The following is a 19,887-nucleotide window of genomic DNA, read 5'->3' as shown; positions in this document are numbered from 1 at the left end:
AAAGTTGGGTAAACTCTTCCCGGAAACCATTCGGGGCACCCGTTTCCCGTCCAACTCTAGTTGACCGAGTAAAAATGGTATTTGTTGGAAATTTACCGAACTACCCTTGGCACCACTGATAGTCATTAGATAAATGCAGTTTTGTGGGAAGGGTTTCATTAGTCCTTTTGGTAACCATTTTTTTGCTGATCATCGCCTCTGGTAGACAACTTTTTATACCATCTATTTTTTCACAAGATTCCATCCACCTGATCCTCGGTAAGCAACAATGAATTGGAATGAAATCTGAAAAACTGATTTACTTTAGCTTAACAATGATTTAAATTTTAAATGTGATCCAGATGATAATACTAACGAACAACAGAAAATATTAGGGTTCCATCTCCATAATCTCAAATCACTGAATTGGGACGGGACGGGACGGGACCCACTAACTGAAAACTAGAAATCACATAAACTAAATCAATGGAACCATCCAACATGGAATATTATTCTCATATCTCAATGTTTCTGGGACAAAATCATTTGCTCGACTTGCTCACGAATAGGTATTATTGTATTTTATTATTTTGACTTACATTATTGTCTTTTTTTAATTTATTTATTTTTCATCAAACATAACTACATCTTGTTATAGGCATTGAAGAATGGTGTATACCTAACACGAGGACAAATATATGTAAAAATTCGCACTCGTAAAAATGGAAATATCGTGAATGAAAAGTTCGCTCAAGTTATGGTAATGATTTCCCTAGACATTATATATACATGTTTTTAATCATATAAAATCATATTAGAAACATACTTTTAAACCTTGTTATTTGTCCCACTTTCAAAGTATTAGAAACATACTTTTAAAGTAGGTTGCTATACTATGATAGTATAGCAACCACTTTCAAAGTATATTGCTATGAATTTGAAAGTGGGACAAAAACAATGGGTGAGAAACACTTGTCATGTTTTTTGTATGTTGCTATTATGCAGACTTCCCTAAAAGCCATTGCAAGCGATTCCTCAAATACCCAAGGATCAAGTACCCTAGGATCTGTAGATGATTTTCAAATGATGACTACTCTAAAGTTAAAGTTCCTGAAAAAAGAGGGTGTATCTGATGTGTTGGAAGGATGCCTACTGTAAAAGAGAATGTTGTTTCTTGTTCTAATGATCCGAGTGTCGAACAACTAAAAACTATGGTGAGCGTTATGGCGAATATCATCCAAGAACATATCCCAAATGCAAACTTGTCTGTAATTCTTAGCAATATGAACATATAGGTACATATGCCATCTATAATTTCATTGTTCCATTTCAATTACCCTATGAAAAAAAACATTCATTAAAATTATTTCATTATCATGTTTCCAATTGGACTAAAAATTGACCACTTTTGCCCTTTTGAATAACCTTCTTGGTGCACATATGCATCTTCTTAAACACATTCTTCTTGTTTATTTATACAAGACTAGTATAAGGTATCAAGAGTTGGATATTAATGATATATGTTTTCATTAATTTGTTTCAGATGCCAGGCAGCACTTCTACAGTTCCACACAACTCTAATTCAGTTAACCAGAGAGCATCTTCTAAAAGTCATCATAATGATGGTAATCATTTTATGAGCTTTTGTTTTTCCTTTTTTCTTATAAATATAGTTATTTGTGTTGAGTGTTATATTATTTATTTTCTAAACTAAGCCTTAGTTCACTGGATTCTGGATTATCTTTGTTTGTTTTTTGCATAGGGAATTGCTAGCATTGATTCTAGAGTATGAGATACTACAAGTTATTCAACATATCATGCCTTTGTTTTCTATTTTATTTTATTTTTATATGCATGTTTTAACTTTTGTTCATTACTTTATGTTCAACATGTACTTAGACATATTTGATATTAACCTAGATATTCGATTCAAAAAGTTAAAAAAATATTGATGAAAAACAATGAAATTTTGATTATTTTCAATGTGCTACAATTTAATTATTCAGTTTATTTTATATTATAGATGAAATTGTATTGTGGCAAATAAAATTGTCACAAAAATCTTAAAATATGTAACTTAAGTAGTATGAATTTTTTAAATCACATGAGCTTTTAATGGCATAAAATATATGCCATAAAAAATTTTCTTCTGCTGCGACACATAAAAAATGCCACTATTTTTTATTGTGGTGCATAAAAAAACCACTAAAATCTTAAAATGTGTAACTAAAAGTAATATAAATTATTAAATCAAATCAAATTTAGTGGCACAAAATATGTGTCACAAAAGAAATTTGTTTTATTGTGATAAATAAAAAAGGGCCACTGAAAGCCTAAAAACTGCAGCAGCAAAAATAAAAAGTGTCACTAAAAGGTTTTAGTGGGAGTGTTTCTAGTGGCATTTATCAAGTGTGTTGCTGATTCTTTGAGAAGCCTTTAGTGGCACTTTTTTGGGCTTTTAGTGACACTTTTTGTATGCCACTAAATGACATGTTTTTTGTAGTGTTAAAAGATAAATACATTACATTGGCATTTTCAAAAAACACTTGTGGTATGAGGGAGAGGACAAGACACCTCAAGTAAGAGGTGTCAAAGACATGCAGTTTCTTAAACAACATTAGTTACCCTATGTACTGAAATTCGACATTGGAATGAGAGACCACATGTTTTTCTTTGGAAGACCATCAGATGAGATTATTACCAAGGCAAACACAGAACCCAGAGGTGGACCAATAATTAGTTTGGGGACAAACCTCTTAATCAGCATCAATGTAAGATACTAAATGGTCGGCACAAGATGGGTGAAGATGAAGATCGTGTGAAAGAGTACCCTGAATGCAGTCGAGGGCACCTTTCCAACCATAATAGATTTAGAATTATTACACAAAATTAGGGAAAGCATATTACATTGGTTGAATATCATATGAGAGCTTTCACAAGAATCCATGTCATATTTATTGTCTTGTGGTTGTTTTATAAAAAATTATTGAAAATGGAAGCTAAATCGGTATACAAAGTAGTTCTTTTTAACTAGTTACATAACCACCAAAGGAAATATGTGCATCTGATATGGTTGGTATTTAAGCCTTAAAGGGATCAGGAGAGTTTGGCATCGAGGAGATGTATGATGATGGGAAGATATAGGCATGTTGAGTTGTTTGTAGCATAAAGATGGATGATGGCACGCCTATTGCATCAGAAATATTGGACCGAGTGGTAGGCTTGATTGTAGCTAAAATACGAAGGTATCATCCTTGTAATAAGATTTCTAGTTATTAAAACAAGGGCTACCAGAATTAGAAACAAAGATAGAGTATGGGTGTATGCTTAAATACGAATGGTATTATGTTGAATACATATAAGATTGTAAAGCCTGGTTCCTGGTATGTATTTTAAATTAAAACTTTCATTTTTGCAAAGGGACTCGACGAGTCGGAGGCCCCGGACTCGTCAAGTAGGAATGAAGGATTGGACGCGGAATTGAAGCCTACTCGATGAGTCGAGAGGGCCTCAACTCGAAGATTAGGGCTGCCAGAGTGAAACCCTAATTTTCAGGGTTTGCACCCTATTTAAACAACTTCAGAGTCGATAGACTAGCGAAAAGATTCAACAGATTAGGTAGCGATTACAGACCGCTCAGAGTCGGCAGAAGAGCTATGCCGATAGACGCCGATATGAGTTATTTTTCCAGGTGGGTGATATGGTACTACTGAAGGTCTCACCCTGGAAGGGTGTGATCCACTTCAGAAAGAGGGGAAAATTGGGTCCCCGTTACATTGGTCTGTTCAGGATCATTGCCAAGATTGGCAAGGTAGCTTACATGCTAGAGCAACCAGAGGAGCTTAGCCAGATTCACAGCACATTCCATGTTTCATAGTTGCGAAAGTGCATTATGGACCAGGAGTCAGTAGTATCATTGGATGATATTCAGGTCGATGAGCGCCTGAATTACGTGGAGAGGCCTATGGCCTTTTTGGAAAGGAACAAGAAAATTCTGCAGAACAAGGAGATATCTTTGGTGAAGGTGCAATGGGAACATTAGAGGGGATCCGATTGGACATGGGAACTGGAGGCTGAGATGCGAGAGCATTACCCAGCATTGTTTACCTCAGCAGACTTTGAGGGCGAAGTCTAGTTCAAGTGGGGGAGAATTGTAACGCCCCGATTATCAGGTATTGAATTATATATGAATCCTTCTTGATCTTTGGGTCTACTCGACGAGTTGGTCGCCATACTCATCGAATAGTAGTCGGATGGTCCATGCGTTTTAGTGACCTACTCGCCGAGTCCAAGAAGGGACTTGACAAGTAGGAGCTGGCAGATGAAACCCTAAGTTTCGGGGCATTGCACCCTATTTAAAGGATCATTGGCCTCCCCCCCAGCCTCCCTTTTACAGCCTCCTGTCTCTCTTTAACCCTAATTCGTGTGTGTGTTCTTTCGGAGAGATTAAACTTGAAGGAAGGATTTTGGTGAAGGAAACACTTGGGGAAACAAGCTAATTGAAGCAAGAGTTTGTGGGATTCAAGATCTACATCAATAAGCACTCTCTTGAAGGTACTAAACCGTTTTCCTTGGCTCATTTTCACCTAAACCCTCTTTAGCATGAGTTTTAAGAAAGGTTTCGTGTGCTTAAGCCAAGATCTGAAGTTGTAACTTCAGATCTGGACTCCCCTTGGCCTCTAGATTCATAAAGTCATCAACTTTGCTTAGTATGAGCCTTCCCTCAAGTGTGTAACTTCTTGCAAGCCTAGTTTTGTCATTTTAGGGTCTTAAAAGCCTTGCATGCACGTAAAGTTTGCAACTTTACGTGATAAGCATGCCTAAGGAAGTTGAATCTGCAAATTGGAACCTTGGCATGGCTTAAAAAGTGTCTGTATGGTTAAAGGACTGAAGGGACTCGGCGAGTCGCATGGTCGACTCGGCGAGTCATGTGAAGATGGGCATGAACCCGACGAGTTGGATGAACAACTCGGCGAGTCCGATGAAGATTGCCGCAGACTCGACGAGTTGGATGCGTATGAACTTGTCGAGTTGCAAGAAGGAAAACTCGATGAGTGGTCTTAGAGCTTCGATCGCGAGCCTTAGGAACTCGACGAGTGGACTAGTATCTCAAAGAACTCGGCGAGTAGCTGAGGATACTCGACGGGTTGGGTTCAACATGGACTGTTGACCTTGACTGTTGACTTTGACTTTGACCAGGGGTTGACAAGTTGACTTATGGGTACCTTGGAAGGTTGGGAACTTATGAGTATGGTTCTATTATGATAATAGATGGTGGAGTTTGTGGCAGCGATCCGAGAGGCGGAGTTTATCTACCGAGCTGACTTTTGCGAGGTGAGTTACCTCACTATACTAAGGGGTCTAAGGCACCAAGGTCGGCCCATTGGATATGTTATTCTAACAATGTTAGTATGTTAAGTATGAAGTTAGTTTTGCATACTACTGGTTATGCCAGTTAGGTAGATCTGTAGCACTACATGTGTTGTTATATGATTATCTGCATGCTCAGTGGTTATGCTATATGTTGATATGTTATGTGGGATGGGTTAAGGTGAGACTGCTTCGTGCGGTAGCCAACAAACCTGGGATCATTCTAGTTACGGGCAAAGGGAGACTCGTACTATGGGCTCTATGGCAAGCCATATGTGAGTTGTGGACCCATTGCATGTTGTTCTGTTTAGTTTGTTATGTTATGATATTATTGATATTGATATGTGGACTATATGTGTGTCGGTATTTTGGGGGAACTCACTAAGCTTTCAGGCTTACAGTTTCAGTTTATTGTTTCAGGTACATCATGGGATCGTGTCAAGGCGAAGGCGTGATCGTACTGCTCCTCGTTTTGATGACTCTGTTTCTGAGATACTCTGATATAATACATTTGAAAACATGTTTTGTAATAACTGTTGAATTTGTAATGCATTTTAAAAGTTTAAAATTTGCTTATTTATATGGGTGTTACAAGTGGTATCAGAGCCTAGCGTTGTTTTCAATTATACTTGATGCTACTTGTTGTTAAATGCTTTAAAAAACAATTTTTTGGCTGTCTGGACAGTGGACTCACCGAGTCCACTGATGAACTCGCCTAGTCCAAGCACAAATGCAACCAACTCGCCGAGTTTGTTCTTGCACTTAACGAGTTGGCGCTCCAGAGTGCAGTTTTTCGACTTTTAAGGTTGGAATTGGACTATGATCATTACCCTAGGCTGTTTTTGGACTTATAAACCTGTTTATGATGTGGTAATGATCATGCTTATCCAATTTAGAAGACAATTGTCAAAGTTTCATGTTTTGTATTTTTTTTATATGATTATGCTAATTACATGAAATTTTTTTGATATGAATTATCTTGTTCATATGAGTTTAATCTAGACCATGGAGATTATTTGACATGCTTGTGAGTTTATTTGATGATCTTTATGGCCTTTAATGTACTCCATAACTTGTCCTCAAGCTATGGAAAATGAAAACTTTTTCTTTTGAGAAGATCATTAAAGTCATTGGTTATGTATTTTAAGAGTCTTTTTCCCATAAATAGTTTTATGAACTCCATAATTTGTCCTCAAGTTATGGATTTTCAAGAGTCTTTTCATTAAAGCCTATATTAAACTCATATGTTATGGATTCCAAAAGTTTCTTGAATAGTTCAAAACTTGCCCTCTAGTTTTGGAGTTTGTAAAGTCTCACCTTTGAATACTTTAATTCCAAATAAAACCCTAGAGTTTTAAAAGTTAAAATTCTACCTTTATACTATTATAATATTAAAGTTTAATACTTATATTAATAACGTATTAAAACTAATCAAACATTAATATATATTAAGAAAAAAAAGTACTTCAAAATTAGAAAATAAGAAATTTTGTAATTTGAAAATTTAAAAATAGGAAAATATGAACATTTTGGTATAATATTTAAAAATTTGAAAATTTAAAAATTTTGGAGTAAAAAAAAAAGTTGGTTTTTTGAACTTTTTTTTTTAATTTTTTAATTTTTTTTACTTTTGTTGACTTTTGTTGACCAATTAATCCCGCCAAGACCGATTAGTCTCGCTAAAACTGATTAATCATAAATTTCTGATTAATACCTTAATCCTTGACGGTTGGGGAACGCCAAACGATTAATCGCCGATTAATCCCGATTTCTGCAACCTTGATATATATATATATATATATATATATATATATATATATATATATATATATATATATATATATATATATATATATATATATATATATATATATATATATAAAAGACAAGTCAGTCTTACCGTTAGTAGGCCTCATTCACGAAACCGATCTATAAGGGGGGTATAAGGTTACTACTTATTAAATGGCAGTTTAATGGGTGTCCACTCTCACCCAACGCTTCCTTGACTGCTGGAGGGTCGTTAGCCGAACGGGTAGGGTAGGACATTAATTCTCCCTCATTAAAAGTATAATGATAAAAAATAAAGTAACTAAACTTTTTATTTAATTCGACCTTAGGGAAGGACCGGATATTCGAAAGTCTATAGGGTCTAGCGTTATGTATGGCTAGCATACACTAGTGCAGCAGGGTTGATGGAAGTTTCATGGATGAGGGGTGGGTGCTAGCTATGTTTATGTATATTGTTAGAGTGTCGTGGTGATACTTGAGAAAAATATGAGTAAGTGTGTGTCACACCCCCAAACCGGAACGGCGGAAACGTTCGGGGGCGAATGACTTCATGTGGTAACGTAACAAATGAATACATAGTAAAGAAAGCAATACAACCATCATATATATAATTGAAAGTTTACATTGTCAAAAGGTACATGTTCAAAACCAATTACAATATGATGTCAAAATATGAATTTAAACTGGCGCCGCAGCGTCCCTTCTTCAAAAGCTGTTTGTTACCTATAATTACTAAATCCCTGGGACATACAAGTAGTTTTGAAAGAGTAGATCAGCATTTAAGCTGGTGAGTTTCATAAGTATTAAATGACAATGTTTGTATGAAATGAAATGTTTTGTTCTTGTTTGTTTGTTCCTAGAAAATCCTATATTTTCTACTAGCATAGATGTAGCCTTCTTTCAAGACCAATGTTTGTTTCTAGAAAATGTATGTAAGTATAAAATTACTAATACGCCTGAAAACCCCCGTAAATCAATGTGTTTCAATACTCCATGTGAGTTTTATAACCATGCTATTGACTAGAAATGCCTATACACAACGTTCTTCAGGCGTTGGAATGTTCTGACGTTTGTCACCCCAAATGGTGGACTGTAGCTAACAGTCAGGGTGCGGGTTGTCAAGCCCGTATAGATCTATACACAAACACCATGCTCCCCCTCCAAGGGATTCTGGTATATAATACAGGACTTGAAATGTGTACTCGAACGTACGTGAAGTTAATGTCTCACAAAACTTAGTACAAAACAGATTTACGTGTGAAAATGTTCATTTGTTCTTGTATGTGAAAGTAAATTTCTTGAAATAGTATTTCTAGTATGTAAAAGTTCGTAATGTTCTCGTAAAACTATACCTATTATAGTTTTCTAAAAGTGTGTCTCGTTTGTATAGTAATCCCTAGTAAAAATGCTCACTTGTTATGAGAATTGTAACTTTTATAGTACCAAGATGAACGCATATACATATATAACCACATTTTTCATTTCCAAAAATGTGATGTTATCGTGATATATTTTGCATACGAAAGTTTCTCTACAATAGTTATAAATCACATATGATTCCATTGATAAAAAATGTATAATGAAACTGTATATTTAACACATGATAATAATCGTGTGTTTTACTTGTATTCCCCCCTTAAAAGCATATAAAAGTATTTATAAAACATTTAAAAGTGTGGATTATAAGGGTATGAACTCACTTGAAAGATCGAAGAAAGGCGAGATGAAAACCGAGCAGAACTTCGACTCGAGAAAGCGGATTTTCTCGGGAAGCACAAACGACCTTTGGGACTTGAGCAAAGTGATCGGGGCTTCGGGTTAGCACGGGCACGGAAAACGAGGCAAGAACGCAAGAACGTTGGGAGAAATGGAGCCCTTTCTTCGGAACCGTCGCATCCCTTTTATAGGGGCTGGGAACCGCCTCTGTACGCTGGGCGTACGCGTGCGTCATGCATGAGCGTATGCTCAACTGCTTCGGACTCCGGATGGGATAGGGCATAGCCTCGCATAGGGCGAGACGTGGACGATCCGAGGCCTATGCATTTAGTACGCTGGGCGCACGAGTTTACGCTGGGCGTAACTCGGCCCTATCTGATGACTCGCCTTCGGATAATACCAAGGTTTATAATTAAAATTTATATTTTAATTATTTAATAAACTTCAAAAATTCATATCTTCTTCAAACGAACTCCGTTTTCGACGTTCTTTATATCCACGCGTAGATGAGACTAAGCTCTACAACTTTCGTTTAGATTCCGTCGGCAAATATTTGAAATTATTTTTATTATTTATTTTTAAAAGGTCGCATTTAAGAAAATTTCGTTAGAAATTCATAACTTCTTTATCTGACGTCTGTTTTTGCCAGACTTTTTACCACTGAAATACCATTGTCGAGACCTTTGATTCTCGTTTAGGTCATTCCGGCCAAAAGTCGCTCGATCTCCGATTCGAGTTTTTAGCTGTCTGTCGCTAAGCCAAACTTGGAAAAATCATAACTTCAATATACGAAGTCAGATTTGGGCGTTCTTTTTACGTACGATCACGGTTTAATGACATCAAACATAGTAGGAAATTAAATAGAAACTTTTTGGACATTTTATTTTCGAAGTTAATTTCATTATCTCAAAAGTGGTTACACTACTTGACTTTTTAGGTCATTACATAGAGTTGAAATATCGGGTTGTCACATCATCCCCCCGTTAGAGGGAATTTCGTCCCGAAATTTAAAGTAGTAAAGATACCAGTGAATCAGAGAAAAAGATGAGGGTACTTTTGTTTCATCTGATCTTCGGGTTCCCATGTGAATTCAGGTCCTCGCTTGGCGTTCCAGCGAACCTTCACGATGGGTATGCGACTTTGTTTCGTTTGTTTGACCTCTCGGTCCATGATTTCTACCGGTTCTTCCACAAAGTTGAGGCTTTCGTTGATCTCGGTCTCGTCGAGGGGAGTAACAAGAGTCTCATCGGACAGACACTTTTTCAAGTTCGAGACATGGAAGGTTGGATGTATGTTACTAAGTTCACGCGGTAGATTAAGCTTGTAAGCCACAGGGCCGATTCTGGAAAGAATCTCGAAAGGCCCTACGTATCTTGGATTTAGTTTCCCACGCTTTCCACAGTGTATTAAACCCTTCCATGGTGAGACCTTCAATAAGACGCGGTCTCCTACCTGGAATTCCAAAGGTTTCCTCCTTTGGTCAGCGTAGCTTTTCTGTCGGTCTCTAGAGGCTTTCAACCATTCACGAATTTGAACGATCTTCTCTGTCGTTTCTCATCCTTTAGCTAATTGGGTGTCGCCAACTTCAGTCCAGCATAGAGGGGACCTGCACTTTCGACCATAGAGGGCTTTAAACGGAGCAACCTTTATGATTGTATGATAACTATTGTTGTATGAAAATTCGACAAGGGGTAAATGGACATCCCATGCCTTTCCAAAGTCAATGACACAAGCTCTCAACATATCTTCCAAAGTTTGTATCGTTCTCTCACTTTGCCCGTCTGTTTGTGGATGGTAGGCTGTACTCATGTCTAGCCTAGTCCCCAGGGAACTTTGTAGTGACTGCCAGAATATTGAAGTGAATCTACTATCTCTATCGGAGATAATGGATATCAGAACACCATGCAGTCGTACTATTTCCCTTATGTAAGTTCTTGTAAGCTTTACCATCTTGTCAGTCTCCTTGATTGGTAGGAAATGCCTGGATTTGGTCAATCTGTCGACGATGACCCATATGGTATCGAGTCCACCCATCGTCTTGGGAAACTTGGTTATGAAGTCCATAGTAATCCGTTCCCATTTCCATTCTGGTATTTCCGGTTGTTGTAGTAATCATGACGGTTTCTGATACTCAACCTTAACCTTAGCCCAAGTAAGGCATTTACTTACGAAGCTAGCAATTTCTGCTTTCATGTTAGGCCACCAGTACAGTTTCTTAAGATCCAGATACATTTTATCTAAACCTGGGTGAACGGAATATCTCGTGTTGTGTGCTTCGGTCATGACTACGTCTCTGAAACCACCATGTTTCGGTGTCCAGATTCGGTCCATGAGATAATATGCTCCGCCACCCTTGATTTCTAGATTCTTTTCCATTCCTCTCAGGGATTCACCCGCCACATTTTCAGGTTGTAAAGCTTCTAACTGAGCCTCCTTAATTTGTGTGGATAAGTGGGAACGGATAGTCATAGTCAGAGATTTGACTCTCCGACCAGCGTATTCTTTTCGACTGAGGGCGTCAGCTACCACGTTGGCCTTGCCAGGATGATAACGAATTTCACATTCGTAGTCATTGAGTAACTTGACCCATCGTCGTTGTCGCATGTTGAGCTCCTTTTGATCAAAAATGTGTTGAAGGCTCTTGTGATCGGTGAAAATAGTACTCTTTGTTCCGTACAAGTAGTGTCTCCAGATCTTCAGAGCAAATACCATTGCTCCTAACTCAAGATCGTGTGTCGTATAGTTCACTTCGTGTGTCTTAAGCTGTCGGGAGGCATAAGCAATAACTTTCTCTCTCTGCATAAGAACACAACCAAGTCCTTGGTTTGATGCATCACAATACACTACAAAATCTTCTATCCCTTCAGGGAGGGATAGTATCAGTGCGGTGCACAAGGCCTGTTTCAGTGTTTGGAACGCCTTCTCTTGTTTCGCTTCCCAGTCAAAGGCCACGCCTTTCTGGGTTAATGTAGTAAGAGGGTTCGCAATACTAGAGAAGTTCTTTATGAATCTGCGATAGTAGCTAGTGAGACCTAGAAATTGACGAATCTCTGTAGGTGTCTTTGGTGCCGACCAGTTCTCAATGGCCTTAATTTTGGAGGGGTCCACGTGTATCCCCTTCTCGCTAACAACGTGGCCCAAAAATTTGACTCTTCGAATCCAAAATTCGCATTTAGAGAACTTCGCATAGAGCTTCTCTGATCGCAATGTTTCTAAGACTTTTTGTAGGTGTTGACTATGCTCTTCCTTACTTCGGGAGTAGATAAGTATATCATCGATGAAGACGATGACGAACTGATCTAAGTAAGGACAGAACACCCTATTCATTAGGTCCATGAATACTGCTGGTGCATTAGTTAATCCGAACGAAATCACTACAAATTCGTAGTGTCCATAACGAGTTCGGAAGGTTGTCTTGGGAATATCGTCCTCTAGTACTCGCAATTGGTGATATCCGGATCGTAGGTCTATCTTCGAGAAGTAGTTTGCTCCTTGAAGTTGATCAAATAAGTCGTCAATGCGAGGCAGAGGATAACGATTTTTGATAGTAAGTTTGTTCAGTTCTCTGTAGTCAATGCACATACGGAACGATTCGTCTTTCTTCTTTACGAACAAGACCGGTGCTTTCCAAGGTGAGAAACTTGGTCTAATGAATCCCTTTTGATGGGGTTCGTTGAGCTGACTGGAAAGTTCTTGCATCTCTGCTGGTGCCAGGCAATAAGGCGATTTTGCTACTGGGGTAGCCCCTGGAACTAAGTCGATTATGAACTCGATTTGGCGTTGTGGTGGTAATCCCGGTAGTTCTTCTGGAAAGATATCGGGAAAGTCGCGTACTTCTGGAATGTTCTTGATGTCCTTTAATTCCTGACTTGTATCGATGATGTGTGCAAGAAATGCTTGACAATCCTTCCGCAAACGCTTTCGAGCTTGGATGCACGAAATGATGCGAAGGTTTGTACTTGATTTGTCGCCGTAAATCACTAATGTTTCGTCATTAGGGAGATTAAGACGAACTGCTTTCTCAAAGCACATGATGTTGGCGCGAAGAAGGCTTAACCAATCCATGCCGACTATGACGTCGAAACTTTTAATTTGGACTGGCATGAGGTTGATTGGGAAAGAATGACCATCTAAAGTTAATGTACAGTCCATGTATATGCACTTAGTGTTTTCCGTTAATCCGTTTGCCATTTCTATAGTGAATGATTTTTCTAACTTGCTAGGTTTACGTTTAAGTAAGTGAATAAAGTTTTGACTCACGAAGCTTCTCTCCGCTCCACTATCGAATAGTATGCATGCATATGAATTATCGAGAAGGAACATACCAGCAACTACAGTCGGATCAGCTACGGCTTCATCGTGGCCTATTGCCAAAACTCGTCCCACCCCGCCGGTATTTGCTGCCTTCGGGCAGTTTCTCTTGTAGTGGCCCACCTCGCCACAACCGTAGCAAGTTTGGCCTACACCAGCATTGGGAACTTGAGTGATCGGCTTTGCGGGATCCTTGCAGAAACGGACAGTGTGTCCCTTTTTGTTGCAGCTGGGGCACTACATTTCCCGACAAGGTCCATGATGGTGGTAAGTGCATTTGGTGCACTTTGGAAGGTTACCCCCATAAGTATTTGTTGGGTACGGATTTGTAGGAACGGTTATAGGTACAGTAGCAGCATTCACTGAAACCAATTGTTTCTTCGCAGATTCTTGGGAAGACCCACCCTTCCCTTTATTCCATACTCTCTTCCTGTTATTGTTGTTGTTGTTTCCCTTCTGTGGTTCTGGTGCAGAAACTGTTGAGTTCTGATGATCTCTGTAATCAACAAGAGATTGTGCCAGTTCCTTGGCACTTTCAAAAGTGTCAGGTTTTGAAGCTAACACGCTTGATTGAATTTGGTGTGACAGTCCCAAATGTACCTCTCTATTTTCTTGCTCTCAGGAGCAATCATATCTGGGCAAAGGATTGCCAGATCGCAGAATCTGTTGGTATAAGTTTCTATGTCGGTACCAACCATTCCAAGGGTCCAGAGTTCGTTTTCGAGCTTTTGAATCTCTCCTCGTGGATAGTATTCTCTCATCAGCATGATTTTTAAGCTCTCCCAGCTTATGGAATTTGCCACTATCAGAGTAAGTACCTTAACGTGGCCATTCCACCAAGTTAAAGCTCTGTCAGTAAGTGTGAATGTGGCAAACTTAACTTTGTTGTGCTCGGGACAGGAGCAGATTTCAAAGACTGACTCTGTCCTTTCAATCCACTACCTCAAAATCATCACACCACCTGTCCCATTAAACATCCGGGGTTTGGCATTTGTAAAGTCTTTATAGGTGCATTCTCGGGGTTGTCCATGACTCTCGCCATGGTTGGAAGGAGGCGTGCCAATTCCCGAACCTGTTGTAATAGGGGTATTGATTTGTGACATGACAGCTGCCACAGCTGCTGTGACTGCTGCTTGGAACATGGCAGCATCAAATTGAGGAGGTGGAGGTGGTGGTGGTATAGGTGCTTCCCCACCGTTGTTTCGTCTCGGGTTCCTACGCGGAGGCATCCTTCAACTATAGGTTGAAAAGATAAAGATAAGAATTCCATAGCTTAGAAAATGTATGTGTCTCATGAACTAAATTGCTATAGTTCAACAACAGATGATAGCATGAGTCTCAAAATAGAAGAATGAAAGTTATTTGTAAGACTGAAAATATGAAGCAAGCATTTGGTTTCTCGATGACTTTTTAAGGATTGAACGAAATACTCAATGTAGTAATAATAGTGCCACTTATATTAATATAATAGTTGATACAACGATCACGAAAATTTGACCCCTATAAGGGTCTCCGGTTACAAAGTTTAAGAAAATTAAAAACTTTTAGCCGAGGTCCTAACTTATAACAAAATTTGAGATTTTGGCAAGCACTACTTGCGACGTAGGTTGCGCTTGGAGCTTGACTCCGCATCCGATTGCTTTGATTCCATTAGACGCCTATCAAGGGCGGCTTGCTGTTCCCTCAATTCGGTGAGGGCTGCAATCATTTGCGCTTGGAATGCCTCGGTTTAGAGTTGGGCATTGTTCTGAATTTTGTCCAGCCTACGGATGTCGGAAGTGTGAACCTGTACTTCCACGTTGACATCCCGAATCCGGCTAGCTTGAACTCCGAATTGATAGGACTGATTGGCTAGTTTGCCCACCATTACTGGGAGTGCCCGATCAGCCGAACCTCCGCCGCAGACGTCGTAGAAGTCTCGGCACATGCCATAGGGAGGGCATAGGTTTTGTTGTTGGCTCCAATGGTGGAGGTGACTTCCCCAGACGGGAGTCGGTCCTTGAAAATTCCTTACGAAGACGGGAGGTTGTGCGGGTGGTGGGTTGATCACTTCCGGCTCTGAGTAGGTGTCGGAGTCATCCTCCAATTCTATGGGTTCTTCGTCCTCCTCGGGATCCTCTTCGATCCATCCCCCGTTGCCTTGGTTGGGATAGTAGGGGTCGCCAGGGTGATGAAATCCAGCCATTTGACTGTACGAGAATAGGGTTATAAGAATTGAATAAAGTTGGAACATGTAAGTTAAACTAGTTTATGTAGCAAATACTCCTATAGTATTTAAATTTTTGTGTTTGATCCTCGTGGTGTTTTTGGTAAGTTTTGACTTGTTGCTCACTACGAGCGTTCCTCGATATACATTGGTCCGATCTCGGGCAAATATAGTTGATCATGCTATATTTGTCCCAAATCTGATTACATATATCGAGTCTTAATCGTAGTGTCCAACTTGTCTAAATACTTGTTGTATAGTTAATAATCATGAAAATAATTTGTTGTATGCATGTATTTATACTTAAATGAACTAACATTTTAAGTTAAACGAAACGCGGCTTAGGTGTAAAACAAAAATTGTTTTGTCAGAGAGTATTAGTCCCTTAAGCATTTATAGTTTGTATATCTTATGTGGTTCGATATACTTAGTTCACTATAAACATTGCTCTGATACCAATCTGTCACACCCCCAAACCGGAACGGCGGAAACGTTCGGGGGCGGATGACTTCATGTGGTAACGTAACAAATGAATACATAGTAAAGAAAGCAATACAACCACCATATATATAATTGAAAGTTTACATTGTCAAAAGGTACATGTTCAAAACCAATTACAATATGATGTCAAAATATGAATTTAAACTGGCGCCGCAGCGTCCCTTCTTCAAAAGCTGTTTGTTACCTATAATTACTAAATCCCTGGGACATACAAGTAGTTTTGAAAGAGTAGATCAGCATGTAAGCTGATGAGTTTCATAAGTATTAAATGACAATGTTTGTATGAAATGAAATGTTTTGTTCTTGTTTGTTTGTTCCTAGAAAATCCTATATTTTCTACTAGCATAAATGTAGCCTTCTTTCAAGACCAATGTTTGTTTCTAGAAAATGTATGTAAGTATAAAATTACTAATACGCCTGAAAACCCCCGTAAATCAATGTGTTTCAATACTCCATGTGAGTTTTATAACCATGCTATTGACTAGAAATGCCTATACACAACGTTCTTCAGGTGTTGGAATGTTCTGACGTTTGTCACCCCAAATGGTGGACTGTAGCTAACAGTCAGGGCGCGGGTTGTCAAGCCCGTATAGATCTATACACAAACACCATGCTCCCCCTCCAAGGGATTCTGGTATATAATACAGGACTTGAAATGTGTACTCGAACGTACGTGAAGTTAATGTCTCACAAAACTTAGTATAAAACAGATTTATGTGTGAAAATGTTCATTTGTTCTTGTATGTGAAAGTAAATTTCTTGAAATAGTATTTCTAGTATGTAAAAGTTCGTAATGTTCTCGTAAAACTATACCTATTATAGTTTTCTAAAAGTGTGTCTCGTTTGTATAGTAATCCCTAGTAAAAATGCTCACTTGTTATGAGAATTGTAACTTTTATAGTACCAAGATGAACGCATATACATATATAACCACGTTTTTCATTTCCAAAAATGTGATGTTATCGTGATATATTTTGCATACGAAAGTTTCTCTACAATAGTTATAAATCACATATGATTCCATTGATAAAAAGTGTATAATGAAACTGTATATTTAACACATGATAATAATCGTGTGTTTTACTTGTATTCCCCCCTTAAAAGCATATAAAAGTATTTATAAAACATTTAAAAGTGTGGATTATAAGGGTATGAACTCACTTGAAAGATCAAAGAAAGGCGAGATGAAAACCGAGTAGAACTTCGACTCGAGAAAGCGGATTTTCTCGGGATTCTCGGGAATCTCGGGAGAAAAAACGACCTTCGGGACTTGAGCAAAGTGATCGGGGCTTCGGGTTAGCACGGGCACGAAAAACGAGGCAAGAACGCAAGAAATTTGGGAGAAATGGAGCCCTTTCTTCGGAACCCTCGCATCGCTTTTATAGGGGTTGGGAACCGCCTCCGTACGCTGGGCGTACGCGTGCGTCACGCCTAAGCGCATCCTCGACTGCTTCGGACTCCGGATGGGACGGGGCATAGCCTCGCATAGGGCGAGACGTGGACGATCCGAGGCCTAGGCCTTGAGTACGCTGGGCGTAACTCGGCCCTATCTGATGACTCGCCTTTGGATAATACCAAGGTTTATAATTAAAATTTATATTTTAATTATTTAATAAACTTCAAAAATTCATAACTTCTTCATACGAACTCCGTTTTCGACGTTCTTTATATCCACGCGTAGGTGAGACTACGCTCTACAAGTTTCGTTTAGATTCCGTCGGCAAATTTTGAAATTATTATTATTATTTATTTTTAAAAGGTCGCGTTTAAGAAAATTTCGTTAGAAATTCATAACTTCTTTATATGACGTCTGTTTTTGCCAGACTTTTTACCGCTGAAATACCATTGTCGAGACCTTCGATTCTCGTTTAGGTCATTCCGGCCAAAAGTCGCTTGATCTCCGATTTAAGTTTTTAGCTGTCTGTCGCTAAGCCAAACTTGGAAAAATCATAACGTCAATATACGAAGTCAGATTTGGGGGTTCTTTTTACGTACGATCACGGTTTAATGACATCAAACATAGTAGGAAATTAAATAGAAACTTTTTGGACATTTTATTTTCGAAGTTAATTTCATTATCTCAAAAGTGGTTACATTATTTGACTTGTTAGGTCATTACATAGAGTTGAAATATCGGGTTGTCACAATGTGGAAGGTAGTATGGGCCCGTACTACTGAAAGCATAGGACCGATACGCGTAGCAAGGAAGTCACAACCCCTATGGTTTAGTCAGGAGTTGGTTCCCCATTGTTGTGTGAATCATCTGATGTTTGTTGGTGTGTTTTCAGTATGGTGGTGACGAGACGTTTTGCGACTGCATCCGGGCCGGGATCAAGATCAGGAGGCCAGGAGGTGTCGGTAGTACCTAAGTTTGTGGTACATATGAGGAGGGATGAGCTAGACACCAGGATTCAGAGGTCATGCATGATAAGGTTGCCACTTTGTTCCGGGTGCAGCTACCGGATATGTTTGGGTCTATTAAGACCGCTATGGTTGAGTACTTTGACGAGCATTACGCAACCCTTGCAGAGATGACTGTCGCCACAGTTGCATCAGCTGTAACAACGGCAAGAGGAGGTAGAGCTGGATAGGGTTTCTAGTACCAGGACTTCGATAACACGAAGCCTCCGACATTTAATGGTACTCAAGATGCGATTAGATTTATGGGGTGGTTATCTGATGTGGAGGGCTATTTCTTCACGTGTTCAAGTCCTACTGACTAGAAGGTCAGATGTGCCCTGAAACCGCTCAGGGTAGGGGTCAAGGACTAGTGGAGACTGACGACCGGATCGTACACTGATGATTAGAGATCTGCTGTCACTTGGGAGTAGTTCAGAGAGATGTTTCGCGCCCGCTATGTTCCACGGGTGGAGCGGGAGCGGTTAGCTCAGGAGTTTTTGAGTTTGAGACAGGATGGAGAGTCGGTGATGGAGATCACCCGTATGTTTATAGCGAGTGCGATGTTATGCACAGATTTTGCCTCCGACCAGGCTCGGATTACTCGTTATCTGAGCATGCTCAAGAATGACATCTATCAGTTTGTGTCTACCCAATGATGTGGTACTCTGTTGGAGTTGCAGGAGGCCGCCAGGTGGCGTGAGTTGGAGATTGAGCTGCAGTTGAGGGAGCAGCGTCCGACCCCGGCACAGTCTCAGCCGGCACCGAAGCAGTCTAAGACCGCTGATTCTAGGATCTGGGGTCGGCAGAGCCGCACATGTGGGAAGTGCGGTAAGGGTCATTATGGAGTATGTCGAGCGGGTAGTGGATGCCACATGTGTGGCAAGGAGGGGAATTATGCAAATTATTTTCGCAAGGACACCCCGGTTTCGGGTATGAGGTTATGCTACCACTGTAATCAGGTTGGCCATGTGAAGGCCAACTACCCATTGCTAGCCGCCAAACCGACACAGGTTGCAGTGCCAGCTACATTGAGGATCGTTGATGGGAGGCCTGTTAAGCCGAGCCTCCGAAGGCTTAGGGGCGTGCTTTCCAGCTTACGGTAGACGAGGCCAGAGCAGCACCGGCTGTGGTTGCTGGTATGTTTCTCTCCTTTACCTCAGTTCTTATATTTGTATTATGCTTATATGTGGTATGTAACAACGTAAATTTCAAAACAAAATTTTCAATTTTTATAAAACATAATTCCCTTAATATTCATAAAACACCCATGTTTAAAGTTTAATCCAAGTGTACAAAAATCCCAAGATCACATAATCATAAAATCCCATGCGTGTGTACTGATCAAGCCGACGCATTCCCACGGTCGTCACTAGTACCTGAAACAAATACAACCAAACACTGTAAGCACAAAGCTTAGTGAGTTCCCCAAATACCACATATAACACATATTAGCCACTCGAGGCTATAACTCTATGGGTCCGTGCACCCAACCTCTGTGAACCCTCAGGTTCTAACTCTGTAAACATGCACAACATAAATCACATAGAATAATGCAGTGCAACACATAACACATATATAGCATACAAACACTGTATCACACAACTTTGGTTACCTAC

Source organism: Lactuca serriola, chromosome 4 (genome assembly GCF_051521515.1).
Source record: "Lactuca serriola cultivar US96UC23 chromosome 4, Lser_US96UC23_V15, whole genome shotgun sequence".
In the NCBI taxonomy this organism is placed as follows: Eukaryota; Viridiplantae; Streptophyta; class Magnoliopsida; order Asterales; family Asteraceae; genus Lactuca; species Lactuca serriola.
This window is presented reverse-complemented; position numbering follows the sequence as displayed.